The sequence below is a fragment of the Hydra vulgaris genome, chromosome 07 (genome assembly GCF_038396675.1).
Source record: "Hydra vulgaris chromosome 07, alternate assembly HydraT2T_AEP".
Lineage (NCBI taxonomy): Eukaryota > Metazoa > Cnidaria > Hydrozoa > Anthoathecata > Hydridae > Hydra > Hydra vulgaris.
The window spans coordinates 11,062,745-11,071,416 of NC_088926.1; the positions used below are offsets into that span (position 1 = coordinate 11,062,745).

Here is an 8,672-nt window from a genome sequence, read left to right on the forward strand (position 1 = left end):
TCTTTCTGTTATTAGCAAGATTTTTAAGTCTTTGATCGAGAAATTTCTTACATCCCACCTTGAGTCAAATAACTTACTGTCAGACAATCAATACGGTTTTTGATCCACTTACTTTAGGGCTGACCTGCTAACTGCTGTGATTAAAAGATTTTATTGTGCATTAGATGGAGACGGAAAGGCTAGGGCTATTGCTTTTGATATATCTTAAACTTTTGATATGGTTTGGCATGCTAGTCTTCTCCAAAAGCTTGTTTCTTATGGTGTATCTTAGAAAGTTTTTGATATCATCAAAACTTTTCTTCTAACCGCTTTATTAAAGTCATCCTTAAGGGCCAACACTTTTTTTTATTTCCAGTAACTTCTGGGGTACCACAAAGTTCTATCCTTGGTTATGTTTTGTTTTTTATCTACATTAACGATCGTCCCGACAACCTTACATATAAAGTAGCTCTTTTTGCTAATAATTTAACTTTATACTCCTGTCTTGATAAAAAGTCTTCTCTTTTTGATCGCTTAGAACAGGCAGCCAATCTTGAATCTGATCTCAATTCTGTTACAGATTAGGGCTCACAGTAGCTTGTAAATTTTAACTCCAACAAAACTAAATTATTTACTGCAAACAACTATTGCTATACTGTCGACATTGCTATTTTAATGAATGACAACTCTCTCACTCTTTCCTCTTCTTTACGTCTTCTTGGATTAGCGTTTACTACTAACCTTTTATGGAAACTATATATGCAATCGATTGTTAAATTAGCATTTGTTAAGGTTGCTTCTCTTTGTCGTGCTTGCCATTTTCTTTCTCATAAATCCATTCTCTACCTCTATAAATATCTTATTTGTCTCTGGATGGAATACTGTTGTCATTTTTTGGCTGATTCTTCTTATGGTGCTCTTTCTCTTCTTGACAAGTTCAAAAAACGCATTGTAAACGTAGTCGGAGCTGCTCTATCTGCTAAGCTTGAGTCTCTTTCCCATTGTTGTAAAGTTGCATCTCTTCTCTACAAATGCTAATATGGCCGCTGCTCAAAGGAGTTATCATCTCTAGTTCCATCAACTAAAACTCAATCTCGGTTGACACGTCATATAACAATGTCTCGTTCTTTTACTGAATCTGTCCCTGCATGCTGTAAAAAATTTTTTTTGTCTACTTTTTTTCCCTGCACTTAAACTCTTCGGAACTCTTACCCATCTTCATATTTTCCTGACTCTTACAACATTCAACTTTTTAATTCTTCTGTCAACCGTTTCTTTGCTCTATAACTCTTTTCTTTTTTTCTAGTTACTCAAAACTTATTAGTAGTTGCTTGCAGCCCACTTAGGGGGTATGATTGTACTATCATTGTTGGTTACTTAGATATAAGACCCTAAATCTGGTAACACCGTCCGTGGAAAAATTTAAAGAAACTGTTTTTTTATAAAGTATTATGATAAAATTCTGGGAAAAAACTTTGAGCGTTAATTATTAAATTCATTTTTTTCATAGATTAGGCATATGAATTAACACAAAATTATACCTAATCAAGCAAAAAACCACGAGGAGAACAGAAAGGTTGTTTGCTTCTTGTGTCTTGGCAAGGCTATTTAAGCGAATAGCCTTGCCAAGCTTCGTGACAGAAAAAGTGCAACAAGTTCTGTAACAGCAAATTGGCTTTAATGATCCAAAAGTCCAAACAGGCATTTGTGAACGTTGCTGCTCCAGCCTTAGAAAGCTTGAGGAGGGAAAACTTTAAACCAAACCCTAGTTACTTGACTACTCCGCTATTAAAGTCTGTCCTGTAACAAGAGATTCAGTTTGTGATTGTTTGATTTGCTCAATTGACAATCAAACACCATGTTCTACAATTTATACAACGCCACAATAGTTCTTTGGTAATTTATTCAGAGCAAGCAACTGAAGCACTCCATCATCTTTTCAGTACCCATTGGGAATGACTTCAACAGCAAAAATATTGATTTGGAATATTACAAATCAGTTTAGACGTTTTCATCAAGAAACAACAATTTAGAATTAAAACTTTACTTTGTCAGAATTAAAGAAAATTTTTATTCATCAGTGAATTTACTGCATAAATATTTTTGTTATATTTTTGTGATGAATGAATATTCTTGAAACCAACTTTGTTAGTTGCTTATCAACTATGTATTTAATGCGATTTTATGCAAAATTTAAAAATGGATTTTCTTCCACGGACAGTGTAATCAGATTTAGAGACTTATATCCCAGTAACCACCAATGATAGAACAATCATACCCCAAAGGATTATTCTGGGTCATGACATCAAGCAAAATTTCATTTTTTTACGCAATTGAGCCTTGTTGAAAGTGAATCAAAGTAAAAAAAAAAGTTGGTCTTGCGTCGCTTGTGTGATTGGTTATCATCCTGCTATAGAATTTATATGCATGAAATGCCGAAAGAATATCTTTTGCCGTAACATATTTTAAAACAATTCTATTTTAAGTTAAACATTTATAACAGTTTCATTTATTAATTTAATGAGTTTATGCTTGTGTTTTTTTTTATTTTTATTCATCCGGAATTAGGTTTAAGCAAGGAGTTATCATAGACTTAGCAATTATACCTCCTTGGTTTAAAGTACCCTAATAACGACTAAAAACAAGATTTTTGAAAACTTATATTTTTTGAAGCTTAAAATTAAAAGGATATTTTTTTTTACACCGCTCGATTCGTCTTGTCGCAATGGGGCCATCCATAAAGGACATTATTCAAAACGTGGAGGGAGGGGGTCAAGATATAAAGGACAAAAAATGACAAGGGGGAGGGAGGAGGATGTCAGAAAAAGACGTCACTTTATTGATTTTTTTAATTTTTTGTTTTAACTTTATTTACATTGGAAACTATGTAAACAATTCTTTTTATGAAGTTATTGTTTAAGAATATTTTTTATTTTATATTTTAAAAGTGTGGCAGCAATTTTTTTTTTTTTTTTTTTTTTTTACAACAATCATTATTATATATTTCAAAAACAAATAATATTTACATGTCTCCAGTTTATATAAATGTCCACCACAAATATTTACAATATCTAAAGAGCGTTAACAATGCTGTTTTACGCATGCGCGTTTGACATTTTAACTCATAATAAATTCGTGGTTTATAATATAAAGTGCTGGCTATTAACCCATGCATTTAAAAAATATACGCAAGTCCGTCGCACCACAGGGCTACTAGGGACTTGCTTGTCGTTGTCGTTGAAAATATATGTTATTTGTTGAAAATATATATCAACATATATTAGTAGTACTATGTAGTTGTAAGGAAACTCGCAGAAGACTAAAAAAAGTCTTTTCATCGAGAACCTTTAAAATACAAAATAAACTAAAAATTTAAAGAGTAAAGACACACATTAATTTTTTGAGGTCTACTGTTCAGTAATATTTTACTATGTATAGTTGCTAACAATTTTTATTTATTTTTTTACATTTTATGTTTTATTTCTTTTTTATTTATTTTTATAGCTGAAATTGTTCTTTTTACATTTTATTATATTAATTGTTCTTTTATATTTAATACATGTCGATAAAATTGGTTTTGTTAATTATGAGATCTTTTAGTTTTTTCTTCAGGGCACTAAGATTATCCAAGTTAGTAAGTTCTATATTTTGAGGTATTGTTTTGTTGTATAGATAGGGGCCACGGTATACAATTGAAAATCTCGAAAATTTTGTTTTTTTTATGGGCAATGTAAAGTTTCCGGTTCCTCGTGTGATATATCTGTTGGCGTTGGTTTGAAAAAAGTTATTAGTAAAATGAGTTGGGACAAGTCCGAGCTTATATTTGAGCATAAATAAAACATTTTGGTAGATGTTAATTTGATAGATATTTAAAGCATTCAAGTTTTTAAGTAAAGGATCGGCATGAGTGAATTTATTTTTATTATAAATCAATCTTGATGCGTGTTTTTGGTGTGTATATAGAGAACTTAATTTAGATTTATTTGTACTTCCCCAGGAAATATTAGCATATGTTAGATAACTTTGTATATAAGAAAAGTAGAGAACTTTCAGATTCTCCTCGGAAAGTATAGTTTTGACTTTGTAAAGTATGCCGATACTTTTTGATATTCTTGTATTTAATGTTTTTATATGGGGTTTCCAAGAAATCGTTTCGTCAATAATAATCCCAAGAAATTTAATAGTTTTAGTTCTTTCGATGTTTATGTTATCAACTTTTAGTAATGGTAGCATGCTTGGTATTTTGTTTTTTTGCTGGTTGGAATGAAACAAGATTGTTTTTTCTTGATTTAAAGATAATTTATTTACTTTAAACCAAATGTTTAGACTCTCAAGGTCAGCATTTGCAGATTCAAAGAGATTTTCAATTGATGCTGATGAATAAAATAAATTTGTGTCATCAGCAAACATTATTGCATCAAGTTTTTTTAGTGATTGTGGAAGATCGTTAATATAAATTAAAAATAAAAGAGGACCAAGAATGGAACCTTGGGGAACTCCGCATTTTATTTTTAGTAAATTAGAATATTTATTATCGTTCGAAATAACACAATGTTGTCTGTTGCACAGATAACTTTTAAACCAATCTAGGCTAGTATTTTTTATTCCGTATTTTTCCATTTTTTTAGTAAGATATCATGATTAATTGTGTCAAATGCTTTGGATAGGTCTATAAAAGTTCCAAATACAAATTACTTTTTATTAAAAGAATCACTTATGCTATTAACTAAATCTAAAATTGCATGTTCTTTTGAGTGCTGTGCTTGAAAGCCGAATTGTTTTTTATTTAAGAACTTGTTTTGAATCAGGTATTCATATAATCTATTGTAGATTATTCTTTCAAGTATTTTAGAAAAGGTTGGAAGTATTGAGATTGGTCTGTAATTGTTTATTAGAAATGTTTCACCGGTTTTAAAAATAGGTACAATTTTAGCTACTTTTAATTTATCTGGTACAGTTCCTGTTATAATTGATGATTTAAATATTTCGAAAATAGGTTTGCGTATCTCCGAAAAGACATTGACGACGATATTACTGCAAATGTCATCTATACCTGGAGACTTGTTTGTTTTAAGAGAGTTTATTGCATTTTCGAGTTCATCAATTTTTAGTTCTTTAAATATTAATTCGTTGTTGACACTAGTTAGATAAGTTTCAAATGAGTTGTTTGGACAATTGACTTTTGAAGCTAGATTTGGGCCTATGTTGACAAAAAAACTATTAAATTTTTCTGAAATTGCATTATTATTGTCATACTCTTTATTATCTATGACAATTTGAGCAGGTAAACTATTTATTTTGCAGGTTTTTATTCCAATTATTTCTTTCATGATATCCCAAGTTTTCTTAATATCACCATTTGTGTTTTTTATTTTATTTGAGTAATAGTTTTTCTTTGAATTTTTTTTAATTTTTTCAAACAAGTTTTTATACTGTTTGTAAAAATTTAGGTTTGCCTCATTTCTATTTTTTAAGTTTTTAATATAAAGTTTTTTTTTTTTTTTTGAGGATTTTTTAATACCCTTGGTGATCCATGGACATTTTAAGTGTTTTTCTTTTATTAATTTTACTTTAATTGGGAAGTGCATATTTTAGCTTTTTAGGAAAATTTTTTCGAAGTTATTATAAGCAGAGTTAGTGTGCCCAAGATTGCATTCATGGTATACCTTATCCCACTCTTCTGCCGACAGTGAGTCTTTAAATTGTTGAATAGCAAATTTGTTGATTTTTCTTTTATAAGTTTTAATTTTACAACTATTATTAGATTTTATATCTTGCGTCAAGGAGAAGAAAATAGGAAAATGATCAGATATATCTGCCTTTATTTTTCCTGCCTTTAGAGAAGTATCAAACAATGAATTAGTTAATATATTGTCTATTGCAGTGATTGAAGTTGGAGTTACTCGAGTTGGCTTGTTAATAATTGGGAAGATGTAATGTTGAAGCATTTCGTCAAAAAAAAGTTTAGTATTGGCATGTTTATCATATTGTAAACAATCTATGTTTATGTCTCCAATACAGAATATTTTTTTTTGCTCATTGTTGTTTTGTTATAAAAATTTGTTTTAAATGATTGGAAAATTTAAATAAATCACCTTCAGGTGGCCGGTAACATGTCGAGACCAGTACGTTTTTTGATTTGTTGCTAGTTATTTCAATTGTAAAAACCTCACTATCGGCATCTGAGATCGAAAGGTCATCTCTAATTTTGGTAACTTGATCATTCCTAATATAAGTTATAATTCCACCTCCCCTTTTGTTAGTTTTTCTTTCAGATGATAATACCCAGTAAACACACGACGTCTTAAAGACGTCTAATAAACGTCTTTTAGACGTCTAGACATCTGAAAGACGTTTTTTAGACGTCTTTAAGACGTCGTGTGTTTAAAGGGTAACTTGTAGTTAGGAATTTCTAAACTTGAATTTATTCTGCATGATTCGTCAGAACACCACGTTTCTGTTAGGCATATCATACTGAATAGATAATCGCATTCGATAAGAAAATGTTTTAGCTTATCCATGTTGCTATTTATACTTCTTATGTTAATGTGTATTACAGTAAAATTAGTCTTTAAGGTTTTTAGTTCACTTTTAAAAGTGTTTATTTCAAAAAAGGACGAACTAAAATTGTTTTCGTTAAAAAAATGCAAATCAGCGTCAGAAATATCATTAAGTAAAACATTTGCTGAATTGAAAACATTAAAGTGTAATTTTTCAAAATCTATTGTTAAGTTAGTCATTATTTAAAATCGTTAAAATAGCGCTTCGCTTAATAAAACTTCGCGCGTTTACTTTCTAAAATCTCTACAATAAATTTTATCAAATTTAATAACTGCAAATTTACCTTCGTTTCGTAATCGTTTAACTTCTTCCCAGAGCTTCTTTCTTTCTAACATCGTTTCTTTTGCATAATCTTCATTAATATAAATACCGGTTCCTTTAAGTTTATTTACTGAGCTTAATATTTTATTTTTATCATGATAATTCAAAAGCTTTAAAACGATTGATCTTGGTGTTTTATTATCTTTAACTGCACCGACTCGGTGCGCTCGTTCCACAACTACTTCACTTAATATATTTAGCTTTGTTTTAAAGATGTCTTTTACAGCCTTCTCACAATCACTCCAGTTTTCTTCAGGGTTTTCTTTTATGCCATCGATACGTAAGTTATTACGTCTTGAGCGATTCTCTAAGTCAATAGATTTTTTTTTCAACATCAAAATTTCATTATCATATTTTGTTTTTATATGAATAAGTTCATCCTTAGCTTTTTCTTCTTGGAAATTTAAGCTGACTTTTATTTCGTCAATTTCATTTTCAACTCTTCTGATATTTAACTTGTTATTGTTTATTTCAGCGTCCATTTTGTCTAACCTTGCTGTTATTATTTTGAAATTCGAACTTATTATTGTAGTGAAGTTTTTTTCATGATCTTTGAGTAATCTCTCCGTTTCTGCTAGTATACTTTTTTTTTGTTCTTCTAGTTTGCTTGTGATAATTTTTTCTATATTTTTAATATTTATTTCCATTTTTATTGTAAATAAAGTTATGCTCAAAAAAAGAATACGTCTTACTCGTCTTGTGCATGCAGCTTTAGAGAAACATGTGAGCTTTTCTCAATGCAGCTTTTCAAGTTTTTTGCATACAAGTCATCGTAGCCATTTTTTCTATCCGTCTCAATAAATTGATCAATTTTGTCATGGATTAAATAAAGAGAATCGGCGACAGTGTTAATTGTTGGAATAGACTCAGCCGACCACGTTTTTGTAGCTTCTTTAAGTGGTGCCAAAATTTCTACTGCTCCCTTAATTGATTTCCACTGTGATGCACTGATGGTCTTTGAAGAAAAAATATCTTCATTTGCACATAAGCTGATAATTGCATTATTTAGATGTAGGACAGAAGCCATGCAATCCAGTTCACTATTCCATCTTGTGTCAACAGATTGGCGTAACTGTCTAAAATTGATTCCTTGAGCGTCTGATTCCAATTCAAGCAACTCAGCTGCAACTGTTGACGGGTGAGTTAAAGAAGCCAAATCTTTTCATGTTTGCAACACATCATCCATTCCAGCAGTCATTCCAAATGAGTCTCAAACTGCACATTGCAAAATAGGATTGTTGCACAAGTATTGGTCAAGACGTTTTGACAATTTGACTGCAAGTTTCATGTTTCTTGCCTGGTCGTTCACGCAGTACATTGGCAAATCAGCAGGCAAATTTAGTTCTTCTAAGAAAGAATCCAGCTTTCCTTCAATTAAGATACCTGTGTGTCTGCCTGGGAACTGTTAATCATTTTCAAACTTGCATCCAACAGGCTGTCCAGTGAAATTCTGGAAAAGTAAACCTTTTTTTAATCAGATGCACTGTGTCAAAAAATAGGTAAATTTTTCGTGATTGTACATTAATAAACAAATCATCTGGTTTTTTACCATCAAGCAATTTTGTAAAAGAGGAAACATTTGAAGCATGATTGTCACAAACAACACCTTGAACATTAAAACTATATTTTATTAAAGATTGAATCAAGCTCAGAATTTCAGTTTTTAACCAATCACTGTTTAATTTTATAATTGGAATTGCTTTGATGACACAAGAAGGTATTTTCTTTTAAACCAACTACCATAAAAGAGACAATGCTTCTATAACATTCATTTTCTTCACTAATCCCAATTACATCTCCACCAGAATATT

General features: G+C 30.4%; 1 long non-coding RNA gene across 1 annotated transcript; it reads left to right on the forward strand.

Moving 5' to 3' along the window:
• The first annotated feature begins 5,516 nt into the window (after positions 1–5,516).
• Positions 5,517–6,018, forward strand: LOC136082106 (uncharacterized). Its single transcript, XR_010639394.1, has 2 exons — positions 5,517–5,668; positions 5,744–6,018. It is a non-coding gene; the product is annotated as an uncharacterized LOC136082106 (long non-coding RNA).
• The last annotated feature ends 2,654 nt before the right edge of the window (positions 6,019–8,672 follow it).